The following is a 26,195-nucleotide window of genomic DNA, read 5'->3' as shown; positions in this document are numbered from 1 at the left end:
AATACTAATAACAACAAAACATGCACGCACACAAACTGAAAATATAAATGCTATGTAAAAAAAAAATATATTTATGCAGTGCTTAGTTGGAGGCTTAAGGAAGTGGCTATCATCTTTCCTGGAGCAGCAGCGCCCTCTGTCGCATAAAGTGTAAATAGTCTTTCGCATATTTTTTTTTTCTCGCTTTCTAAATTTTGTAGGAAAAACCTGGGGGCGCTTTGTCAAATGGTCGTTTAAGTTTTGCGCAGTATAAAAATAGCTTGCATCCCATTTGGAAATGTTGGTGCATTTTCGTTGACAAATATTTCTTTTTCTTGTTACATTGCATGGACACTAGAGCTGACTTTTGCTCAATCTGTCGCACTTTGGTTTGAGTGCACACTCAAGATGCTTTCTGCAACGGTTTGCAGACCTCAGAGTGACCGCTAACACTCCGAAGTCTTTCTAATTTGAGATCCTTTAAATCTCTCTGCTTGAATTTTTTTTTTTTTCGTAAGTGAATTTACAGCAATTGAATCTTTCAAAAGGACAACATAAATTTTCTACTGAAGTCTTTGAGGTGGCATCGAGCTCCATATCGTTTTATGTCTCTCATAGACGTTTATAGCATCGCGCCACATGCACGGGATCTGCGTGGCAAATGTATTTTCATCCGGGCTTTAGCCACAAACTTGCAGGGAGAGCAAAAACAAAACCTTACAGCAGCCGCTGCTCTACAGCTTGGGGGAGGGCCTTGCGATGAGGTTAAAAAAAAAATCTGTACAGTTTGGGGGTCTGTATAGAATTGCTTTCCCCCTCCTGCACAGCAAATCTAAGCCATCTAGATTCCCATATGGCAAATTTCAGCCCTCCTCCCCCGCCCAGTTACTGGAGGAGACTGGCTGGGGGGGGGGGGGGGGGAGGAGGCTGAGCCTTGCTGCGTAAGAGCTCAGAGAGGTTACAGGCTGGAGGGAGGGGGCGCCCAGGGCTGCCCAGGCCGGGGAGGGGGGAGACCGTCTTACAGCAGAGGGGCTTCATTTCCTGACAGCTATTCCTGAAAGCAGATGATTCGTTTTGGAAGGATGGACTATACCACTGAGTCAATTACAAGACGCGGTTATTGAGCGCATTGTAGTTTTGTTTTTAAGTTTAGAGAAAGGAAGAAAAAAGTCTTAAGATCTAGACATATCTGTGTAGCTTTTGACGTTACGGATTAAGAAGGTAAGGGATTAAAGTCGAATTTTGCAGGGGGAAAATTTAATAACCAATTACATTATGGTTTAGTGCCTTCTGAAGGGCTAATTTAGTAGAGAGTAAGTGAACATTACCAAAATGTGAAATAATTCTGCAGTTGGCGATACTAAGCTCAGTCTAACTTGAACTGTGCTTGTTTGTAACCTACGTATATATATTTAAGCAATGCACCGATTTCTAGCAATTAAGGTGTTGTTGGGGATTTTTTTTTGGGGGGGGAGGGGGGGTTAAAGACAAGATTCTCTAAGAGCCTAACATCTATGAGGTAGGGATAGTTAAAATAACTCATCCCGTGGCCACTCGCTAAGGGACCGGGGAAGAGGGTTGTTAGACCCAGTTTATATAGACTGGAAAAGCGATTGCTCCATGTAACGCTTTTTAGGAAGCGAATAGGCAAGATAGGGCTGTGTTTCCAGATGCGGACGGAGGAGAGGATGTGCTGGTCCCATCCCCCGTCTGGATGGCAGAGGCGCAGTATCAGCACCAGAGGGATCGACGGCGACGAGCTCCAAGGATACTCAGCGGAGGCTTTGTTAAGCTGATGGGGAAAAGCCCGAGCCTACATCTGGTTCCTCGTCCTTCCCAGCACCTCAGCTCACCGCTGTGCCCGTGTGGATACGTACAATGGAAGTGGCTCTGGTTCTGCGCGGTTCGGGACCGTTCCTGCGCTGAGGGCTTCGGGTTGTGGCTCTCGGACAAGGGACTTGCTTCTCCCCCCTCCCCCCCCCCCCCCCGGGATGCCTCTTGTTTGAAAGCTGCAGGCACTTTCTCCTCTGGGGCAGAAGCCATTTGGCATTAATGAGAAACACATTTGGTAAAGACGAGCCATCACATTCCTGGAACTGGGATATCTGGAATGTCGGGTTGGAATTGGGGCTCCTAGGACTGGGAGGGGTATTTCCCCCCCCCCCTTCCGATTTGGAATGAAGTTTTTGGTTTTACATGTATGATCTGTTGATGAATCTCGTAACAAGAAGGGAAGTGGAAGGTTTTTGCCAATAATAATCGGATAATCTCTGTATAGTTTGGGGAATAGATTGAAAAAGAAAGCTTGGGCCAAGGTAAGACCACATTTGCTTTATTTCATTATAAACTTTTCCAGTTCGCGGTTTGGCTTTCCACTTAGTCTTAGACTTAGACCAAAGAGCTGCGCTTTGCTGGGTGAAAGATCTACTCTTTGATTTCTAGTTTATTTTGTTGATTTTTTTTGACACTGCTATGGGGCTTTTTTTTTTTTTCTTGCCTGGCTTGGCAAGGAAGAGAATCTCTTCTGCCCCCCCCCCCTGTCCCCGTCTACACCCCCCTCCTTGTTTGTCTATTTCCCAGTAAGTGGATTTTCACAATTAGTGAGAGTCAGTGAAGAGAAAGGGCGTTCAGACAAGGAATCTCTGTTGCATGAAAGAATCCGTCAGCCCAGGGCCATTAATTGGGCTCCTGAGCAAACGAATGTGACAGACTCCTTAAGGGTAATCAAACGGTGGACTTCCTGTCCCCTGGCTCCATGCTTGGTGGCCCTGAGGGGTGGCGATGGGGCAGGGACTGGCAGGGGAGGTTTTGCCCCGTCCGGGTCCCTCTTCGGTGCCCTTTCTCCAGCTCTCAGGTGAATTAGTTGCAGATGTCGCTTCCTCCTACCAGGCTGGACTCCCCTGCAGGAGTCTTGGGAGAGCCGGGAAATGACTTCTTGGCTCCCTATAGCATTGCTCAACATTTTTTGGCTTGGATTTCTGGAACTCAGAAGACTTTACTGGACAGCTTTTTGGACCAAAGAAAACATATATACAGATGTATCAGCAAGGCTGAGGTTCCTTGCAGACCAGGGAACAAAATAAAAAGTGCTTTTAGAACATATTCAGCTAGTTACTTTTATTTATTTATTTTTTTTTTAAGTCCTTTGCAAGTTTCATGAAAACTCTGTCAGGAATATGAGGTTCTCCCCCTCCCCCACCAACATCCTGCAAATATTTGAAAGCCATTTTCACATGTAAAATCCCATTTTCCAGAAACTAACCTATTTAGTACCAAGGAAAGGAAAAAAGTAAAAAAAAAACAACCAACCCACTAGAATCGGGAAAGGCTGTGTTTAGGAATGCAGTGCCCAGGATTGGGGAAATTAGGAGGTCTAGCGACCAACAGCCTAGACTGGCACCAGACCTCATTAAGCCCATCATTTAGACTAATGGAGGAGGGGCATTTTTAAAACTTTAATTTTATTTATTCGCCTGTAAGTTAGAAGGCTATTGAAACGGCATGCATTGGGTATTTTTCTGTCCCTGAAGGGCTCATAATGTAAGTTTGTACCTGGATATTAGGGGTGTAGTGTTGAGCATAATGGGTCAGCAAATGAAATCTGAATAGGGTGACTCCTGTTGATATGAAAATGAAAGGGCGGGAAGTGATTTGCTGCTGGGGATTTTATTTATTTATTTTCCTTTTACTGAACACCAGTAATGGTGCCCTAGGGCAGTTGAGCTTGGGTTACCAAATGGCTCCAGAAAAAGGAGGACGGATTACGACATCCGGGTTTTACTTCCATTGCACGAAATGGAAGTAAAACACGGATGTCTTGATTCATCCTCCTTTTTCTGCAGCCATATGGTAACCCTAAATTGAGCTCCATAGGCAGCATCTGTGATCCCTGATTCACCCTGGCACCCGATCATTGTGCCTTATAAGAGCAGATATTGCCCTTCTGTCCTGTGCCACCTTCGGGACTGAGGACCAAAAGCTTGTTGTGTAATCTGGGATTCAGCTCTAATAGATTTCATAAGGCTAGTAGCTTTAAGATTCCTATTTGAAAAAGGTGTAAATAATGAAGGGGGGGGGATTTGTGGTGGTGGTGCTAGGTGAAATAAAATTGCTGTACGGGATGTGAAATGTAAAGTTGGGATTATTTAACAAGTGGATTCTTCCGAAAGAAGCTTAACTGCCCATTGTTTCAGGAAAAAGTGGCAAGGTTTCGGATCAAAAGGGATTGGTCTGGCAGGGAACATAAAACAGGGTGATAGGGTGTAACTGGGTTCATTGGCTGTGAATTTAAAAAGTCACGGCATAAAAAAACAGGTCCGACCATTGGAATAGAATTATCTCAGCTTAACTTTTACACCTCTTTCTTGAAATAAGTGGCATTTCCCCATGTTGTCAGCTAATTTATTTATTTCAAGTCTTAAGGTCACTCTTTCACTACATCTGAAATCGGCTACTTTCTAATCTGACCTTATTGTGCAAGGTTGGTAGAGGTGAAGTTGAAAGAACATTTTCAGAGCTCGCAGAAGGGAACAGTTCTTGCTGGTCAAAAAGTTTTGCTCTTCTGAAACCATTTCTATTCTGACACTGTAATTTTCTACTCAGAGTTGTTTCAGGTTGTGTCTTCAAATTACTTTTCAAGCCTGATCATAATCTTTGGTAAAAATAAATAAATAAATAATAATAAAAAAAAAGCTCCTCTGCTATTTTAAGACAAAAAGAAAATCAAAAGACCACTCTATGACCCCCCCCCCCAAAAAAAAAAAATAATAATAGGAAAACAGCTAAAGAGTATTATTAAATATCTAGGATGCAAGTTTTCGGGGCTGCTAAGGGCCTTTTGTCAGAAACTACCTCTAGAGTTTGTATCTGTTATACATTCATTAAATCATAAAAGCGTCAGCCACAGCCAATCACTTTATTGGTTTATCTCTAAATTTATTTCCCAAGTTTTTAACAGTGTTAATTTTCCTTATCTTTAGGCTCTGAAAGAAATCAAGTAGTCCCTGGCATAGGAGGGCACTTTTAATGATCAGTTATAAACCAAACTATTTCACTTCAAAACATGTTATGGTTTTCACAAGCAAAATGTATTTTTTATTTTTGTATTTTATTTTTTTTTGGGGGGGGGTTTAAAGAACAATTACAGAGAGGTTATCCTGGAAACAAATTCTGCTCAGTAGAAGTGTTGAAACTGCTTCAGACATCTGTAAAGAAACACAAACTTAAGATTTATCTGGGCGGCTAGAAGAAAACCAGATCTGTTTCAGGATGGTGTCTGTGTGATGTGGGAGATAGGATGGTGCCAGAGGCTGGAACTGTCTTGGGAAGATGGGGAGAAGTGAGACTGCTGGATCCCAGCAGCCTCTTCCCAAGAGGATTCTTTCTGACTGGCAGAGCTCCCCTCAGTGACCATTCATAGTATGACAGCCGGTTCACTCAAGATCTTAAGAAAAGCAGGTTGCACCAAGGTTCATGGAGCCCAACATCCACCAGTGGCCAGTGCAGGTCAGAAATACTTAGTGCAGGGGTGTCAAAGTCCCTCCTCGAGGGTCGCAATCCAGTCGGGTTTTCAGGCTTTCCCCAATGAATATGCATGAGATCTATTAGCATACAATGAAAGTAGTATGTGCAAATAGATGTCATGCATATTCATTGGGGAAATCCTGAAAACCCGACTGGATTGCGGCCCTCGAGGAGGGACTTTGATACCCCTGACCTAGTGGATCCAGACCAGCAGATCAAATTTCTCAAAGCTCATTCCCAGGGATAAGCAATGACTTTCCAAAGCTCGCATATCATTTGTGATGGACTTTTCCTCCAGGAATTTATCCAAACGGTTAAATCCTGCTTTGTTTCATGCCTTGTTCATGTCCTTTGGCAGCCAATTCTACAGTTTAATCAAGCACTGTAAACAGTTTTTTAAAATCTATTTTGGACTTGTTTTCATCTTGTTTCTCTGTTGTTTGATAGATTAACATCTGTTCTCTATGTAATCTTCCATCCCATTCATGATTTATGGCTCCTTTTACAAAGGTGCGCTAGCATTTTTAGCTGCTCAAGAGGAGGCGGTAGCTGCTAGCGTGCGGCATTTTAGCGCACGCTATTCTGCGCATTAAGGCCCTAACGCACCTTCGTAAAAGGAGCCCTTAAGCTTATCTCATTTCTCATCTTATTCCAACCTTAGAGCCGTAACTCCTTTAACTTCTCTTCCTATATTCTACCCCCTTTATCATTTTTGTCATCTGAACTTTTTCTAATTCTGCATATATCATTTTATTTTTGAAATGGGAGGACCAGAGCTGCATATAATATGCAAGTTGAGGTCATGCTAAATACCTAGCCAGAGGTACAATGATGTTTTGTCTTTCATCTTTTTTTCAAATAATCCCCCACATTTTATGTGCATTTAATGGACTTCTAGGCGAGGCGTTTCTTAAAAGTCTGAAAAAAAAAGTTAGCATTTATTTCTGAGCGTTCGTTTGATGTTACCGGTACATTTTAGAAAGTAGTTTTATCATATAAACTGTATTCTAATGAGTCTGTATGTACCCTTAATTTAGGAATGAACAAATCAAGCTGTAGTTGCGGAGTGAAATCCACTGTATTTAAGGACTAGAAGAATATGAAGGGCTGCTGAAAAGTTCTCAGCCCAGCCAACAAAGTTGGGGCAGTCTCCATCGAGGGCTATACAAAAGGCCAGTGATTTTTCACTTTTTTCGTTCCGTCTGAGAAATACGGAACGAAAAAAGTGGAAAATCGCTGGACTAAGTGTACAGCTCTCGACTTTGTTGGTTGGGCTGAGAACTTTTCAACAGCCCCTGGTATATTAATCCTACAGGAAAAACAACTGCAAAATACAACAGTGTATGGTGTTAGTATAGCTCTTTGTATCACACACTGAGCTATTGTTTTGAAATAGTTTTGTGTTTTCAATCATTCCAGATAATGCATTATTACATGTTGCTCAGGAACTCGTAATACCTTTTGATTAATAGTCTTCTTCCTTTGTTTTTGTTTTGAGGGTTGGCTCTGTTTCTTGCCAATTAATTGGTGATTTTGTTGTTAAAAATAATAAACACGTTACAGTTCATTGTTTTTATCCAGCAACATTATTAGTACAATAATTCAGTCTTGCCTCTAGAAAACTAGATGCAGGCAATGGAGAATTGGCACAGGAAAACACAATACACTTTTCTTTTAAGAAGGAAATTACACTTTTACCTCTCTGTCTTCTGAAATTTGCATGTCTTTTCCACTCCAAATAGAATGATGTTACTGAAAAAGTCTAAGGTAATGGAAATTCGTTATAAAATTTACCTTATGACCTATTTCTTTGTGCAAATAAATTAGGTGTTAGTTAATGTGAATCAGCAGTGCCCTCAAGTGGTTAAATGAGTTAATGGCAGGAAAACGTGGCCAGGTTTTGATCCTTCAGAGATCCCTTTGTAGAAATATGATAGTTTCATGCAGTCTGAGGCCTCCAATTTCACTTTCTACCTAAAATCCTTTCTCCTAGCTCTTCTGGTCTCATTGCTTTATATGTTCTTTTTTCTTTCATTCATTTCTCTTGCTTCAGGGTTTATTATTATTATTATTATTATTATTCTTTATTCTTATATACCGCCATACCCAGTGAGTTCTAGGCGGTTTACATCAATTAGCAAATGATCTGCATTGAGTAGCAGATTTACAACAAAATTAGAGGTAGGTTTACAAAATTAGAAGCAGATTTACAGCATTAAATAGCAGATTTACAGCAAAGTTGGAAGTAGGTTTACAAAATTAGAAGAAGATTTACAGCATAATTTGAATTGAGTAGCAGATTTACAACAAAATTAGAGGTAGGTTTACAAAATTAGAAGCAGATTTACAACATTGAATAGTAGATTTACTACAAAATTGGAAGTAGGTTTACAAAATTAGAAGAAGATTTACAGCATAATTTGAAGAATTTTTGACTGAAAATTGCAGGCTGAATTACGATAAATTACAGTGATTTGCCGCTGTCAGCCGTGAAGTTACAGCGATTCTTAACTGTCTGCAAAGAGGGCAGGTTTACATCAATATTACAGAAATTGCAGGTTTGACCGAGCTAGGTAGGGGAGGTAGAGAGTGGGGGAGGGAGGGACTGGTGAAGGCGGAAGGGGGCAGCGGTGGGGTAAGTGTCATGTGCGGTGAATGGGTTATTAAGGGTCGTGTTTGCTGAAAAGGTATGTTTTTAGTAGTTTTCTGAATGCTAGGTAAGTGGGGGCCTCGAGTATCATCTGAGCTAGCCATGGGTTCGACTTGGCTGCTTGGAAGGCAAAAGTTCTATCCAGGAATCTTTTGAGAGGGCAGTGTTTAGGCGAAGGGAAGGCGAACAATTGAGTTCTCCGTGATGTCCTGTTGCTGCAGTAGAGGTTAAAGTGTGTGTTTATGTAACTTGGGGAGGAGCCGTTAACCGATTTGTAGCAGAAGCATGCAAATTTAAAAAGAATTCTAGATTCAAATGGTAGCCAGTGTAGTTGGTGATAGAAAGGGGTGACATGTTCCCATTTCTTTAGGCCAAAGATGAGGCGCACCGCGGTATTTTGGACTGTTTTTAGTCTCCTGGTAGTTTTCTTAGTGGCGTTAAGGTAGATGATATTGCAATAGTCGAGGATGCTGAGGATGGAGGATTGTACAAGTAGGCGGAATGCATTGTCATAGAAGTGTTTTTTTATGGTGCGAAGTTTCCAGAGTACCGAGAAGCTTTTCCTAATTATGAGGTCGGTATGGTTTTCTAGAGATAAGTTTTTGTCCAGCGTGACTCCCAGAATTTTTATGGTCGGATCAAGGGGGAAGGTCTTTCCTTTTAGTTGAATTGTGGTTTCCTTAATTTTATCTTTGGGGGAGGCTAGAAAAAATTTTGTTTTGTCTGGGTTTAATTTCAATTCAAAGATTATTTACACAACTTTTGTGTTAGTCTCTATTGATTCAAAAAGCACAGCAGAATTTTTTTCTTTTGAAAGTAATAAGATGTTTTCCTGGATAAGTGTGAACAATTTCTTTTACTAAAGATAAATTAGCAAATGAACCCTATAGTAAACCTCAAGCTTTCTAGTTTGAGAATTAGAAAGCCAGGGTCCCTCCTTCCCTATGCTACTGCAGCTGCCATCACTTCTGCAGCATCTGTCTTCAGGATTTGCAGGAAATCAAGAACCTTGTAGTTGCTTCTTCCTGCTGAGGCTGGTAAGTGCCATCTATCCTGGCATCTTTTACCTGTCCCAAATTTAATCTGATTCCTATTTTCGTAACCCCCCCCCCCCCCTCACCCGCATACTTACTGGACATGACCTTTTATACTCTTAATCCTCCAAAACATACTCGCATATAATCCTACCCTGTTCTCACTACTGAAGCTTATGTTTGCTGCTAAAATTCATAGGGAGGATGGGAGGCTGCTGGACCCATGATCGTGAAGGGAGGCAGCTGGCCAGGAGGGAAGGGAGGCAGCTGGCCAGGAGGGAAGGGAGGCATCTCACGGAAGATCCATTGCAGGGACAGGGACATTTACCGCACCATGGGGCAGTAAAAAGCCTTGTTTCCATACCCACGTCAAAATACCAATTTTTTTTTCCCCCTGTTCCTATGGGATAGCCACAGCTAGCCAAGGGAAACAGTCCCCATTCACATCACAAAGCTCTTAATATTATCAGTGATTACAGAGGTGAGAGAAGCAATATCAAGGAAAGGTAGAAAGGACACATGAGCAAAGAAATAAGGAAAGATCTGAGTTTAGAGGGAGGAGGAAAAGAATCCAGAATGTGCAAAACATTTCCTAAAATATATTTTGTTCATGCAGCAGAATTATAGTGTGGAGTCTCTAGACAGCAAGAAACAACGGAGGTGTGGAGGCAGTTTCTCCTGTTTGTTGTCCTAGCAATCTGTAGACATAGGACATGATAAGATGACTGACAGTTGAATTCAAAAGAGGTTTGGACAAGTTCCTGGAGGAAAAGTCCATTAAACTTTACTAGCCAGGTATAGATGTGAGAAAGACATCTCTTATCTCTGAAAATGAGCTATGAAAATAGTCTACATTTAGGGAGCTGACAAGTGCTTGTGACCTGGACTGGTTACTGCTAGAGCCAGGACTCTGAAGACAGAATGGTGTATCTTATGCTGTTGTGAAAGAACAAGGAGAATGGGGAATAGAGGAGAAAATAAGATGATTAAGGGTTGAAGAGAACAGTTAACACTGGGTAAGAAAGACATGGCACAAAACAGAAGGGATAATGAGGTGAAACTGTAAGGAAGCTTGGAAAGGAAAGGCTGGAATATTAGAGGATTTTTTTTTCTTTAGTAGGGACAAAGAACGAGAGAGGAAAGGAAGTAGAATAAAAGAAATGAAACCAAGAACTAAAAGAGAGAAATAATGAGAATACTGAACAAAAAAAAAACCACAGATGGTAAATGAAATACAGTAATAAGAGTTTCATAAAACTCTTATTACTGTATTTCATAAAATGAGCATTTGTGTGTGTGTGTGTGTGTGTATGTGTATGAAATAGTCTGAAATTTACTGCAGATTTCTGAAAAAATGTGTCTTAGCGTTTTCTAAGCCTTCCTGCAGAACCATGCCAGAAGTTGCCCTAGGGAGTTTTGTATACTGTACCATGTAACATAGCAGCACATTAACCATATTAAAAAGCAGAGCTGCTGGGCCAGGGTGGTGACTCCCAGGGGCGGCGCTCGCTGAGAGCATTACTATCTGGAGGATCTGGACCTGGGTTTGGTTCTCTGTTCAGGTCTTCTACTATCAAGGCAGGCCAGGGTGGGGGATGCTGCAGGGGGGAGGGAGGGGGGGAGTCCACGTAATCACACAATGCTGATAGCCTAGTAATCTGCTGACAGCAACCTAGTAACTAAACATGAAGCCCAAGAGTACATGGATCTGGAAGAAGCTATGTATGATACCTGACCCCCAGTTAGGGAATGTCACTACGGTAACTGAGATAAGTGAGTTGATTAATTAACCATTTCACATTCAAGGCTGGTTTCAACATTACATTCATAATGAAAACAGATAACGGCAATGACAATAAAACCATCAACAACCCCACCCCCTTACATCTATAGATCCGGACTCTTCCTTTAACCCCAGTAATCTTCACTAGTGAATCGAAGCAGCAGTGTTTTCAAACCTCTCTGAAAATTTATTCATTCAATTCTCTATACCAGGGCTGCCCAAGTCCGGTCCTCGAGATCTACTGTCAGGCCAGGTTTTCTGGATATCCAAAATGAATATGCCTGAGAGAGATTTGCCTTCTTGGTATGCAAATCTCTCTCATGCATGTTCATTGTGGATATCTAGAAAACCTGGCCTGCCAGTAGATCTCGAGGACCGGACTTGGGCAGCCCTGCTCTATACCGTTCTCTTAAGGGAGCTCAGAACAGTTTACATGAATTTATGCAGGTACTCAAGCATTTTTCCCTCTCTGTCCCGGCGGGCTCACAATCTAATGTACCTGGAGCAATGGGGAGATTAAGTGAATTGCCCAGGGTCACAAGGAACAGCAGGGGTTACTAAGGCTGTAGCTATAACCACTGCACCACAAATTCCCATTGAACGCATCTAAGTGTTTTAGTACAAGGATGGAGAATTTAGTCATATACCCACCCACAGATTTAGCCACCCATAATCTGGGAATAACTAATTGATTGGTCAGTGGTGTGCTGGAAGATTTTTAAAAAGAGGCTTTCTCTCTGGGTGTAGCCAGTCCTGCAGTTTGTCTGTGCCAGGGGTAGGCAATTCCAGTCCTCGAGAGCCAGAGCCAGGTCAGGTTTTCAGGATATCCACAATGAATATATATGAGATGGATTTTCATGCACGGCCTCCTTGAGATGCAAATCTTATCTCATGCATATTTATTGTGGATATCCTGAAAACCTGACCTGGCTCTGGCTCTCGAGGACTGGAATTGCCCACCCCTGGTCTATGCTGATGATATACAGATTCTTTACATTTTTGATTCCTACAATATTGAAGAATCAACCAAAGTTAGTAAAAAATGGCAATCTAGCAGATTGGCTTGTGATTCATAAATTGAACATTAATCCAGAAAAATCAAAGGTCATTATTGTTATGCCAACAGTTGACCCTGATCTACCTTTATCATTGGAATTATAAATGTGAAAATTTCAAGAGTAAATGCTGTTCGTGATGTAGGCATCATTTTAGATTCTCAACTTAAGTTTAAATAACAAATTGGTAAAGTAGTCATATGATCTGTTTATAAATTACATATTATTAGATCTATTTGATCTCTATTTTTTTTCATCTGCTCTTACTATTATTATTCATTCATTAGTAATCCAACAGATTGACGATTGTAATTCACTTTATAATGGTCTTCCACAAAAAGATTTACTCAGATTATGATTAATACAAAATACTGCTGTACGTCTGATTCATAATGCTCAGAAATATGATCACGGAACTCCTTTACTGAAAAAAAGAGAATTGGCTTCCCATATCATATCGAATTACTCTTAAGAGCTTTATACACCAAAAAAAAGTATTTTTCGTTCCATGAGATGTACTTTTTCCACTCCCAAAAAGGGGGTGGAAAAGTGGGTGCATCCTATTGAGCGAATACACCTCCCCCGGTACCTTTTTTTAACAGGCGGTGGTCCAGTGCAATCTCCTGCTGGACGGCTGCCTTTCAGTTGCAGGACGGTGAACAACGCAGGAGCACTTCTGCATTGTTTGCCATTCTGCAACTGAAAGGCAGCCATCCACCAGGAGACCGCGCTGGACCACCGCCTGTTTAATAAAAGTACTGGGGGAGGGCTGCGGCTGCTTCTTCGGACTGCTATGGGCTGATTCTTCGGGCTGCAGGCTGCTTCAGGTTATGGGCTTTCCAGCACCAGATGCACCAGACCACCAGATACACCTACGTGTAGAGGAGGAAAAACCAAGAAAAAATAATTCTGCAACTAATTTTTTTTTTCATGGTTTTTCCTCCTCTACAAGTGGGTGTGTCTTATGGTCAGGTGCGTCTTATAGAGCGAAAAATACGGTACCTTATATTTGGTGAACCAATTTATTTAGCTCCTTACTTAATACCATACATTCCTACAAGAACCTTTAGATCAATTAATCAAAATCAGTTGCATATGTCATCTTATCAAATGATCATTCATGAACATGTTCGACAGTCAAATTTTTCAATACAGGATCTTTCACTATGGAATTCACTTCCAATGTTTATTGGATTGTAATCATCTTTAGATAAATTTAAGACAGATCTGAAGACTTTCTTATTTAACGATGCCTTTAGTTAAAATAGAATTCACTAATCAATAAGCAGAACAGTTCTGGAAGACATAGTTTATCCTACTGTGTTTCCCACCCTTATCTTTCCTATCTGATATTGTAGTTCTTTTCCTGATCCTTACTTTTGTGTACTATATTGAAACACTGTTCTCTAGTAAAATAATTTTATGTTAGATTGTAAGCCACTTAGATGGATATAACCATATAGCAGGATAATAATTTTTGAATAAACATGGAAGGGGATCCCAGGGGTGGATTGAGAGGGGAGAGATGGCAGTGCATTCATCTCTATCCTCCCCCTGTGCGGGCATGCTAGGCATACCATTGCTGCCAAGGTTGCCGAGACCAGCTAAATAGATGGATTGCTTGTTTCTGGCTCTGAGCAGCCTGTTGGGACTTCAGCATGTGTGAGAAGTTCTGACATGCTGTTCAGAGAACGTGCCAGATCCCAGTTTGGCTTCCTGATTAGATAGAAACTTAAAAGGCACTGAAGGATAATGTAGGGCGTCATTCTTACCCTACTACCCCTTCAGCAAGCAGAAGGTTCACCTTGAAGCCTCAGAACATCCTTAAGGTTCAGAACTGAAGACTACTTAGGCCTCTTAAGTGATGCTGAGCCATATTCAGAACAGGGTTGCAAATGGCTCTGTATGAAATGGGGTCTGGGCACCTCTGTGGTGGTGTGTGAGGACATTTGTGGTATTATAGTCTGAATGGAGTAATGAGATCCAGTAAGTATAAAGTAATTCCTGGTCCTTTGTGAGCACATCTGCTCTAAGGTTGTTAGGAGAATGGCGGTATAGTCATGGCTCCTTGAATTTCAAGCATGATTTAATGATTCATGAATGAATCAGAGTATGACTACTTGCCATGTGTATCTTGCGAAATGCTACACTGAAGGAGTAAAGGGTTATTTTCTACCCAATGGGGATTCTTGTACTGTTCTGTGGCTTGCGATCAAGACCACTAGTCTCCAAAAATTCTGCTTCCATTGCAAAGGCTAGAAATTTTATCTCTCAATATGATACTGTGCACTCCTGTATAGAATCATAGTAAAAAGAACAGGGCTGCGCAGATCTGGGCCGGAGTATATGGCTTGACTCACCCCCCTCTCTCAATTTTCCAGTAGATGGAGCTGCCCCGAGGCTGCATCTTCCCCTGCTGACTCATGGCTTGAGATACGCTGTACTATGGTATTTCACATAACTCAAAGTATGAGTTGGATTCCTAGCAGAAGGAAAGTTCACTACCTAAAGCACCACAGCTGTCCTTAATTTTCTATTGGCCCATCAACAAAGGGAAAGGGGGCGGGTATTAGGGTGAGAGGAAGAAGAAGAAACGAGAGGTTAAGAATCTGTATAGGAGAAGTGGGTCAGAGAAGGGAAAGGAGATAGACAATGTATATAAGAAAGAAGATAGAGAGTTGAAAGGTGTGCCTATGTATTATAGATGATTAGTCATTTCCAGCAATATAGGATATTTCTATGACATGTTATTGCTTGTCATTATCAAATGAAAATGAGCAGAAAAAACCCCCCTTATACTATGGCCCCCTATGCTTTAGTTCAGTGTTCTTCAACCACCGGTCCATGGACTGGTGCCGGTCCACAGAAATTTCCTGCCGGTCCACAGGGCTGGCAAGTGCATGGGGCTCCAGACAGTGCTCTTCAGCTGCCGGTGCATGGTGCAATCGATGCGGCGTTGTCTTCGGGCCAGCTCCCTCTTCCTCAGTGCTGCAGTGCACAAAGCCATGGGCAGAGGCTCCTACATGCATCCTGCCTGAACCGGAAGCCTTCTCTCTGACGTGCGCAAAGAGTCGCTGCCCACGGCTTTGTTCACTGCAGCACTGAGGAAGAGGGAGCCGGCCCGAAGATAACAACGGGGGCAGGCCAGAAGGCAAGGCACAGCATGGAGGGAGGGAGACAACAACGGTAGGAGGAATGATTTTATTTTTGAATTTAGTGATTGATTTACATCTGCTGTCTGTATTTTGCACTGTTCAGGAAGAAATGCATTTGTTTCTTTTCCTCTGGGGTTGTACTGCATGCAGAGTCTTGCACCTTAGGGTTTGTTTGTATATATTAGTACTTTTAGTTTTTGGTCCGTATTTGCATAGGGGTTATCTGTGTTCTGGTAGGAATGAATATTGAGAAGCATACAGTGTTCTTTGTGTAGTTTAATTTTGTGGTTAACCATTATGTGTTGTTAATATGATTATATTGTGAGTGTGTATATATGAAAAATGAATGGAAAACATGGTGTTATAATTAGTGCTGTTATGGGGGCGGGGTCTTGGGTGGAGATGGGCGGGGTCTGGCCCATGACTTAGCCCAGTGCTCTTCAACTGCCGGTCCACAAAATAATTATTTTATTTCCGCCGGTCCATAGGTGTCAAAAGGTTGAAAGACACTGCTTTAGTTAAAGGGCCTCTTTATGTGCAGCTGTTCACTTATAATAGTGCACGCTCTTTGGAAAGGATTGTAAAATGACAAAATGGGCAGAGAACCCAAATAAAAAAATTCCCATAATGGCACAAAATGAAAATGTTCTGGCTGCTCATCTCTAGTGTGTATGTGTGAATGAGAGAGATAGAAAGGAGATTAGAACATAAGAGTTGCCATACTAGGACAGACCAAAGATCCATCAAGCCCAGTATCCTGTTTTCAACAGTGGCCAACCCAGGTCCCAAGTTCCTAGCTAGATCCCAAGTAGCAAAACATATTTTTATGCTGCTTATCCTAGGAATAAGCAGCATACTTGGATTTCCCCAAGCCATCTCAATAATGGCCTATGGACTTCTCTTTTAGGAAGTTAGCCAAACCTTTTTTAAACCCCGCTAAGCTAACTGGTGGCAGGTTGTGTACAAGAGAAAAGGGATCCATGACAGATGGGGAGGGAGAATGAAAGAGATCCTCTCTCCCTCCCTCTCCCTTTTCCTGTTACCCCAGCCCTCCTTTTTCTTCTGCATATCCTTCTTTTCTATATTCCAGAAGTTCCTTCTCTGAGATCTTTGCACTTTCATAACAATAATAATAACTTTATTTTTCTATACCGCCAACAACCAGAGAGTTCTAGGTGGTTCACAGAGTAAGAAGACTGAACAATTCAGAAAACAAATTTTTTGAACAAGTGCAAGTCTTAACTGATTTTCTAAAAGTACAATAGGATGCAGTCTGTCAAATCATATCATCTAACCAAGCTTTAACTTTACCTGTGAATGATCTAAACTTGCTCAAGGAGTAGTTGGAAGTTAAGGTTCAATACAAAAAATGCATAATTAAAGATTTGGGGGGCAATTTCGTAAGTTGGTGCTTCCACTTATGCACCCCAATACCGAATGGTGAAAACCTATTCACTAGTATAGTATCTGGCCACTGAGATTCCATTCTAAAATACCAGTGTAACCCAGTGTAAATGCAGCAGGAACGTGCATAACTTACAATGTTCTGTAAGATAGACATGTAAACAGGAGACCCATCAATGCCCCATCCTTGTATACGCCCTGTCACGTTTACACACTATCCCCCAATTCTATAAAAAGATCTAGCATAGGAGCTCAAAGCGTGAAACTCCCGGGAAGATAAATTCAGGAGCAGTACTGGAAAATATTTCATCCTGGAAAGGGTGATGGCGATGGCATGGCTACCCAGTGGAAGTGATGGAGATAAACATGATAATCAGAGCGAAGAATGCGTAGGATAAGCATTGTGGCCAAGGAGGAGAGGGGAGGCTGGGGACTGACTGTAAGGTTACACTGACGGGTGAGGACTTGTTGGGCTTGAACTTATGACAGCAGTAGGAAAAAGGATGGGCTCTTGCAGTATTGCAAACAGCCACCTTTAACTTCCATGAGAGTAAAGGCATGGGGAGAGGTGATAAGGGCACCAGAAATGGTGGATAAAAGAAGCAGGATCCATTGATATTACAGGCTGTGGGATAGCTGGGTTTTACCTGGGAGAAACCAAAGAGTCTAAAGAATATCTTTGTCCACTATAACTTTTCTTTGTATTTTCACAGTATTTGAAAAATTCTCACGTGCCATTTTCCCTCTTACGTCCTGCAAATAACTTGGACTGAATCATTTTATTCTCCTGATGGCACAGAAATTGCTGCTCTACTGCTGTGTGTTTTAAAAATATATTTGGCACAGAAAAATTTTTTTTTCTTCAGTTGAAAAGATTGCAGTGGGTGGCTTAGCTGTGGCTTAGCAACGGGTGGGCCTGAGTGGGCAAGGGTCAACACACTTAGGGCTGAGGTACATTATACACTCAACATCGGCCTGGTCATGGGTGCAACCTTTGATCAGCTCAGTCCACCGACACTGGGGCAAAGCACATTTGCAAAGAACACGCAAATAGGGGTGTTGGCATGGGTCAGAGATCTCTGTTTTTTTGCGCATGTGTGGTTGTCGGCACCGGCAGTCTCATGCAGCAGGCTGCAGAGCTGAAGAGTGCATTTCCAGAATCATCTTCCTGTCTGTCCAAATTAGATTGTAAGCTCTTCTGAGAAGGGACTGTCTATTGAATGTTAAATGTACGGCGTTGCATATGCCTTTCAGCACTATAGAAATGATAAATAGTAGTAGTAGTATCTTCAGCTGGCAGGACTTGGGAGGGATCCCTGTCAGATAACAATTAGAATGCACTAGTACAGGTAGGAATAGTACTTAAAAGTTTCATTGCACTTAAAAAAAATTCTCATTCATAGAAATTAAAAATGATAGTTCTTATTTTATTTGGGTCAACCATTTTCTAAATTATTATCCAGTCTTCGCAATGAAAAAAATGTCATTTTTAGATCTAGTTAAAAAGAAATAACGGCCAAAAAATTTTGTTCTGATTATTCTCATTAACAAAACTATCAGTGGTTTTAGCCATTCAAATGGCTGGCTCTGTAATAGGAACAATGTCATCTGCTCTTAGATGTTCTGACCATGATCCGTTAACTCTGCTTAGGCAGGATGTTGATGTAAGCTCACCTGAGATTCCTGTATTTCCTGGTTGGGATCATTCTAGAATGGTGAGTGAAGGTGAAGTGTTGGAGGCAGTACCTCCATAATCTAACACAGTGGTTCTTAACCTGGGTTCGACCGAACCCCAGGGGTTCGGTGAGTCAGTCTCGCGGGTTCGGCGGAGGTCAAAACACACCTCCGACTCATATAGCGCTTCGGTCACGTTCAATCATCTATCAGTTAGTCAGTGATTTTGATCAAGACTGATCGTGTACTCGGTTTCTTGATCTATCAATCTGTAACTAACGCCTTATATACATCAATCAATTCCTGATCAAAATTTGTGATTTAACTGATAGATGATTGAACGTGACCGAAGCGCTTATGATTCGTGATGATACGCCACGCTTGTCCATAATTGGCTGCAGGTGATCATGCAACATCGCTTGGCCTATCTGTGCTGCAGGGGATTTGATGCGCACAGTAGTCGAATTGTAACTGTTGTGATGGTACGTCGTGTGATACCTATCTTAATATTTTAATCCCTTACTAACTATGTCGAGCAAAATACGAAAGTGGTCGGAACGTGATGGGAGTCAGCGTCCTAATTGCATTACTATTCGAAATATAGGAGAATTTTTTTGTTTTCAAAATTGATATTACTTTTTCCCTCACTGTATACCTATGTTTTGAATTTGTAAAAATCATATTTTATTTTTCCAATAAAGAAGGGTTCGGTGAACACGCATATGAAACTGGTGGGGTTCAGTACCTCCAACAAGGTTAAGAACCACTGATCTAACATTACCAGTAGTTGCCTGGCCTGCCTACTACAATACTTGAATCAATCTATGGCAAATCTTTCTTGGAGTTTTGGGTTACGCCATCTGCTTTGAAGCAAGCACTGATCTATCCTATTATGAAAAATCTTGCTGGCAATATTTATCTGATTTCTGGCAAAATTACTTGGAATGGTGGTCTTGCTCAAGCTGCAAGAATTCCATACTGATTATGACCACTTACATATTCATCAGTGTGTTTTGGCTAATGTGTGGGACCGAGACCTTGTTTTTCTCTCTGATGCATGTGCTTTGGCAAGGCTCAATCTGTTCTTATTTACGGATTGTTTTAGACATTTCTTTGGCTTCAGTACCTTATCTCATCTAATTTTCTTGACAAGATTGACAGTTTTAAATGCAGGCGAAGATTAGAATTGCTTTGAGTCCTTTGTAACTGATTGGGTGGAAACAGTGGTTGTAATTGCCAGTAGTCAGTTTGGAGGCAGCTGAGTAGAGGGGTTCAAGGTTCTCCTTTTTCTGCTGCGTTAACATTTCTATCCTTCACCCTTATGTAAGTTGAATGAGAAATTGGGGTTAGACTATCATTTATCAGCAACAGAAGTCAGAAAGAAATTAAAAGTAACAAAAAGCTGACTTCAATAGAAAAACTGTCTATAGTGAGTGATCAATTAAATATATAAAATGATCAGAGACATGAAACTCTGAAGGGAAGGCTACTAAACCTCCCTGCAATAAGAGTTCACCTTCCAGTTATTGCAACTTCATAAATCAATAATCATGCTCTAAGACACAAAAGAGCTATTTATATGAGTGTGGCACAGTGGTTAAAGCTATAGCCTCAGCAACCTGAGATTGTGGGTTCAAACCCATGCTGCTCCTGGTGACCCTGGGCAAGTCACTTAATCCCCCCATTGCCCCAGGTACATTAGATAGACAGACAGGGAAAAATGCTTGAGTACCTGAATAAATTCATGTAAATTATTCTGAGCTCCCTTGGGAGAATGGTATAGAAAATTGAATAACAAGTTTATCTTGGTCTTTCTACCCACCAAGAAAGCATTACCAGTACTTTTCAAACAATTGGATGTGTATGGTTACCAGTTGGATAACATGGAGTGAGTTCACACAATCCTAGACAAAGGTATCATTCAAAGGTGGGAATGAAATGAATGAAACTCAAATTTGGAGAAATTCAATTGCTGGTTAGAACTGAGGCTAGGTACTTATTTGTTTGGATGCATTGCTTTCTTTGCTAATATATTAAAACAGTGATAAAACAGCATTATATAAGCTTTTCATGCTATATGGATTGAGACTCTCAGCAGGATCTTAGATTTGTTATGAAGACTCTGTCTGGAATTACCCTCTGTTGACTACTGTAATTGCATGAATGTAGGTTTGCCTAACTATTATATTTGAGTTCTTCAACTTATTCAAAATGCAGCTTGTACAGATGGTTTTTTGTTTTCAAAAATAATCCATATTTCCCCTGACTGACAAAACTACATCGTTACTAGCTTCTTAATGAGCGCAGTTTAAAATTTTGACCTGTGTTTTAAAGGCCTTGCATAATCTTGCACATTGTTATTATAGCACAAAACTGTGCAAGCACTTATCTTCAAGGTTGCTATGATCTGGTTACTAGTGTCTTTTAATCCCTTCTCTAAAAATGATGCATAAAACTGAGACAAAGGCCCTATAGTGCCCTATAGTGTCTATATTATGGAGCTCTTTGTCTACCTATCTTCATTTCAGTCGATATTGTGTTTATGCATTTTCAAAAGGCATTTGATCAAGTACCATTCTTCCAATCCAATACAACCTTTAGGTTTTTATACTGGGTCATCCTTGTGAGAGGCTCGACTCGGTTTACAATAATTAATTCTTTACATAAAAGTAAGAACATTATGGGCTCCTTTTATGAAGCCATGGTAGCGGTTTTAACACGTGTAACTTTTAATCACGCGCTACCCCCGCGCTAGCTGAAAAACTATTGCCTGCTCAAGAGGGGGCGGTAGCGGCTAGCGTGTCTGGCGGTTTAGCGCACGCTATAATGCACGTTAAACTGCTACCGCGGCTTCGTAAAAGGAGCCCTAAGTTGGAAAATACCAAAATGAGAACAACATTGTTAGAATCTTCAAAGTAAATAGGGAAAATCCATCAATGATTTCTGAAATTGAAATGAGAACAACATTATTAGAATCATCAATGTAAATTTGAAGAATCCATCAATGGTTTCTGAAACAGAAGCGTTTTTAAAGATTTACATAAACTCTGAAGAGAGGATAAGATTCTAATTTCAGAAGGAAATCATGCCAAACCTTTACAAAAGTAAATGCAAAAGAAGGAGAGATATAGCTTAATGTTTTAATTCCTTTAAAATAGGAGAAAACAAGTTTATATCTTTGAGAAATTCTTGAGTGCAACAACTGTAGAGAATTAAAAGAGACGGAGACCAACGGAGAAAAAAACCCTTAAAGAATGTTGAATATGATGCTAGCACATTTAAACTGAATCCTAGAATAGACCAGAATCCACTGAAGAGTCCTCAAAAGGGGAGAAACATTCATAAAGATCAATTTGGCCGCTGTATTTTGTGTAAGTTGTAACCTTTTTAAGATTGCTTTTACTAATGCTGATGAAAAGGGAATTTGCATAATTTAACTATGCAAATACAATAGCCTGTACCAATATGGAAAAATGTTGTTGATGAAAACTGGCAGCTTGGCTATATCCAAGTGGTCTTTTTCAGTTCTTATCTCTTGGGATTCCATCTCTATGCTGATCTCCCTTCCTCCATTCAATGCACTAATCACCGTGATCCCCTTTCCTCCCACCCAGACAACCTTACAGAAAGAAGAAATAAATTGCCCAGGCATAGAAGAAAGTCAAGACAACTTTTAATGATATAATATGCAACATTTTCATTACTGAATATGCAAAACTATTGCAGTATTTCTACAGAATCCAAGAAACTTTGCCATAGAATCCTTAAATCCTGACTGTAGAATGAAACCTGAAATGCTGAAGGAAACAGGGCTGTTCTTTTTTATTTTTTAATCTTTATTAAGTTTCAAACAATCATAGTGCATAACAGATATTTACACAAATAATGTTACAGTAAAAGCACTTTTAACTAATATATATACCTAACAATCACTTTAACCCCCCCCCCCCAATTAATAATCCATTACACATAATCAGGTTGGAATTGTCCTGTGAATCCCCCCCCCCCCCACCCCCTGGATGTGTATAATGAAATGACCAGAAATAAAATCAATCCTTACAATAACTTATCAATGGTTCCCAAATCCTCAAAAAGTTTGTATAATTTCCATGTTGTTCAGCCAACACCCGCTTCGTTTTAAAAATATGACACAACGATTCCCACCAAAAACTGTAGTTCAACCTGTCCCAATTTTTCCAATTTCTTAAAATCAGTTGCATAGTAACCCCTGTCATTATCAAAAGAAGTTTATTGTTGTGAGAGGAAATTTGACTTTTAGCTCTGTTCTAACTATTCACCCAGACAAAAAAACTGTTAAGAAGATTTGATTGGTTGCTGGCTGAAACTGTGGAGTTAAGCTACCCTGCCCAGCCAGTCCCCTGTCAAGTTTGCTCTGCAAAGCGAGCTTTTCATCTGTTTGTCAAGTCATTTGCACTGTACACTTTGAACATTTTGGAAAATAAGAAAGCAGGATGTGAGAGGTTTCAATGAATCAATGAATTAGTCTGTCACTCAGTCAATGGGTTATCCATAATTTGCAATCTACTTCTGGTTTGACTGTCAGATGGATGGCGTTCCAAGGGCGCACCGGCAGATCTGTTAACGATAACTACAGAGCATTTTTCTCTCATCGTAGTAGAAAATGTAATGTGCAAAATCATGTATTAAAATGTGGATCTTCTATCATTTAACAGGGATTACCTTTGTTCTTAATTTAACACAGAAAAACCTAAAAGTTTCAAGTCTACTGTATAGTTATACTGTTCCTTAAGGGTCTCATCTCATTGCTCATAGTCTCTGGCTATGTGCCTGATCCATAATGAGAGCAATTGGTTGACATGGCTTATGATGGCATCCTTATGTTTGCTCATATGAAAAGCTGCAATGTTTTATTCCCAAATATCTTAAACATGGGAAGATCTTCCATTAGTTTCTAAGTAAAAGCATTTTGAAATTGGAGATCTTCTCTACCATAGGTTCTTAAATGGTTAAATATTGATTTACAGTTTAGTTTCAAGTTTATTCAAATCTTTATATACCACTTAGAATATCTAAGCGGTTTACAGTAATAGCAAATAGGAAAAAAAAAACCCCGTAACTTACAAATATACATATATAAAACAGTCAAATAGATACATAAAAAGAAAAGGGGAGAAATACAATATTTTATTTAACAAAAAAAAGGTTTAACATAAAAAAGGGAGAAATATATTTAAAAATTGTCCAGTGTTGACTAAGTTTAAATTAAAATAATTTCAGTCTTTTCAGTAAAATGGAGTGAATAATGGTGGAAGAAGTCACTTTTTCTCATATGTTATAAGCATCTTTAAATAGAAAAGTTTTGAGGTTTGATTTGAATCTGTCCATGGAAGATTCCTGATGAAGATATAGAGGCATAACATTCCATAGTGTAGGAGCTGTTACTGAAAAAACAGATTTATGAGTAGTAGCGTAAACAACGTGACACAATGAGGGGACAGTGCGAAGATGTTGTTGACAAGAGCATAATGTTCTTGAAGGATTATAGGGAAGAAGTAGTCTGTCAATAAAAGCTGGAGAATGTTGTCTTGATTTAAAAGTATGAAACAATTTTAAATGTCAATTGGTAAGTAATGGGTAACCAATGAGAATCAATAAGAGGCATAAAATGGTCAACTTTTTTTTGCCTTCAATAAGAGTTTCACAGCAGTGTAATTGTCTAATTTCTTTTTGAGAGATACCTTGGTATAAAGAATTGCTATAATCAAGATGTGTAATGACAAGAGAATGAATTAAGATATTAAGAGCTCCTTTTACTAAGCTGCCTTAGCGGTTTTAGCGCGCACTGCATTGCTGTGTGTGCTGGATGCTAACACCACCTGGCGTTAGTTTTTACACGTAGCGCGGGGGGCAATGTGCGCTAAAAAAGGAGCCCTAAGTGATGCAGATTCTAAGATCTTTGCTATAAGCACAGGCTGCAATGAACTGGGCACTCAGTTATTTTAGTGAACAATAATAGGTCTGAAAACAAGATATAGGTCACAACGTTTTGTAGGAGTACTGTAAATATAATTTGTGTATAGCTTTGGAGGGCCATGCTCCATCCTCCGATCAATACAGGCAATGAATCTTTTCAACTCTGAGAAGTTGATAACATAATTATTACATTTGGCAGCTTGAATTACATTTGGCAGCTTGAATTCCCCCCCCCAATATTCTAAAATATTTTACTACAAGAATTTAATTCCTGTGTCTGAAATACAGAAGGATTTCTGGTAGGGAGGTCATCCTGACTAGTGGTGAAAAGAATGAAGTAGGAGCAGCCACTTTGTGATGGGAGACATGGGAACATCTTGCAGTTGTACGATGGGTTGGGACTATATCCTGAGCAAAGTAGGATATAAATGTGATAAGAATGAGGAGGAAGGTTCAAACTCTAAAGGTTCTTTGAAGCTGTAGTGCTGGCTATCAGAGCAGACAGATATCAGTCACAGCTGCTTGTTCTACAGAGAAATGCTGGACTCTGAGGAGGGGAGCTGCTGGCTCTGGTTTCTAAGGTGGGGCTCCTGTTTCATTGGATGGTTTGTAAATCTTCCTATTACCTCAAGCATTGTGTGCCTTGGAATGTTCCTGGATACCTATCTTATACTCCCAGCTCTGCTATCATCAGCCAGTACATTTTCAGTTGAGGGGATGTGAATAATGAAGCAGTCTACATGATGTTTAGAAAGAGATTAAAATGTAATTACAGTGGTGCCTCACACAACAAACTTAATTCGTTCCAGGAGCAAGTTTGTTATGCGAAAAGTTCGTTATGTGAAACGCGTTTTCCCATAACAATACATGTTAAAAAAAATTATTCGTTCTGCAGCATAAAATATGCTAAGATGACATAAAAAAAGATATATTTGTCAAAATGGTGAAAATGGTGGTCTTGCTGAGGCCAAACTCTTTGACGAGGTCACACTGTTTTACCCCACATTCACTCCTTCTAATTATTTCCCGTTTCATTTCAACAGAAATCACCTTCCTGCTTTTTTTAGAAGCCATGATATATAAAAAATATTGAGTTTATCTTAAAAGGACGACTGCCGTGATACGTGCGTGCGTGCGTGATTTAATTCGTAATGAACGATTGCCGCGATACGTGCTTAAGTTAAGCGCAGTGACTAACGACTGCCTGCAGTGCCTGCGCGGAAGGATGCAATACATCGGCAGCGATCGTGGAAGCTCGGGCGACTTCGTTGTGTGAAACGAAGTTCGTTGTATGAATCATGACATGAAGTTCGTTGTGTGCAGCGTTCGCTGTGCGAGGCATTCTTTATGCGAGGCACCACTGTATTTGAATATTTCTATGGATCTTGTGGAAAGTTAGCAGTTCAAATGGCTTGATTGATGATTAGTTATTTATGATACTTTTTTGCGCCATACATTAAAATTATGATTTTAAGAAGTATAGTGTTTGTAAATTGTTTGTGCTTTGTATATTGCGTTTTGTATTTTAACGTTCATTATACTCCACTTTGAATTCCATGTGAGACTAAACAGAATATAAGTGCCTTTTCAAATTAAATTGAATTTCAGTGTCCAAATTCTTGCACTGTTGATATGCTATTAAAGAGAAGTAGGAAATTAATAGTTGCACAAGGGAATGAATCACATTTTATTTTGCCATTTTTATAATATGCGTTCAACAACTCTTATACTACCCATTTCTTTTGTCATTCTCCCAGTTCCAACATTATTTCTATTTAGATTATTTCCATTCCAAGTAGATCTACGTAACAGTATTGTTTTTCTGTGGCTTGTTTTGGACAATTTTTATTTCTATGGGGTTTTTTTTCTGATAATGGTACAAAAAATAGATGTCTAGCTGTACAAAATCTCTAGTTGAGCTATTTTTGAAAAAAAAAAAAAGATAGATGTCTTGCGAGTATTTTTCTCTACCCATTATTTGGA

General features: G+C 40.2%; 1 protein-coding gene across 2 annotated transcripts in view; it reads left to right on the top strand.

Moving 5' to 3' along the window:
- Positions 1–1,028: 1,028 nt before the first annotated feature.
- The window catches only part of PDGFRA (platelet derived growth factor receptor alpha), a 92,535-nt gene continuing 67,368 nt past the window's right edge, over positions 1,029–26,195 (top strand). Inside the window, exon 1 of one of the 2 annotated variants that reach the window (XM_033945368.1) lies at positions 1,029–1,200. The gene's annotated coding sequence lies outside the window, so the exon portion shown is untranslated. Of the gene's footprint in view, positions 1,201–2,191; positions 2,295–26,195 lie in introns of those variants that run through there. The other variant, XM_033945376.1, reaches the window with a different exon arrangement.

This window comes from Geotrypetes seraphini, chromosome 1 (genome assembly GCF_902459505.1).
Source record: "Geotrypetes seraphini chromosome 1, aGeoSer1.1, whole genome shotgun sequence".
Classification (NCBI taxonomy): Eukaryota; Metazoa; Chordata; class Amphibia; order Gymnophiona; family Dermophiidae; genus Geotrypetes; species Geotrypetes seraphini.
The sequence above is the reverse complement of the archived record's forward strand: the minus strand, read 5'-3'. Positions and strand labels throughout refer to the sequence as shown.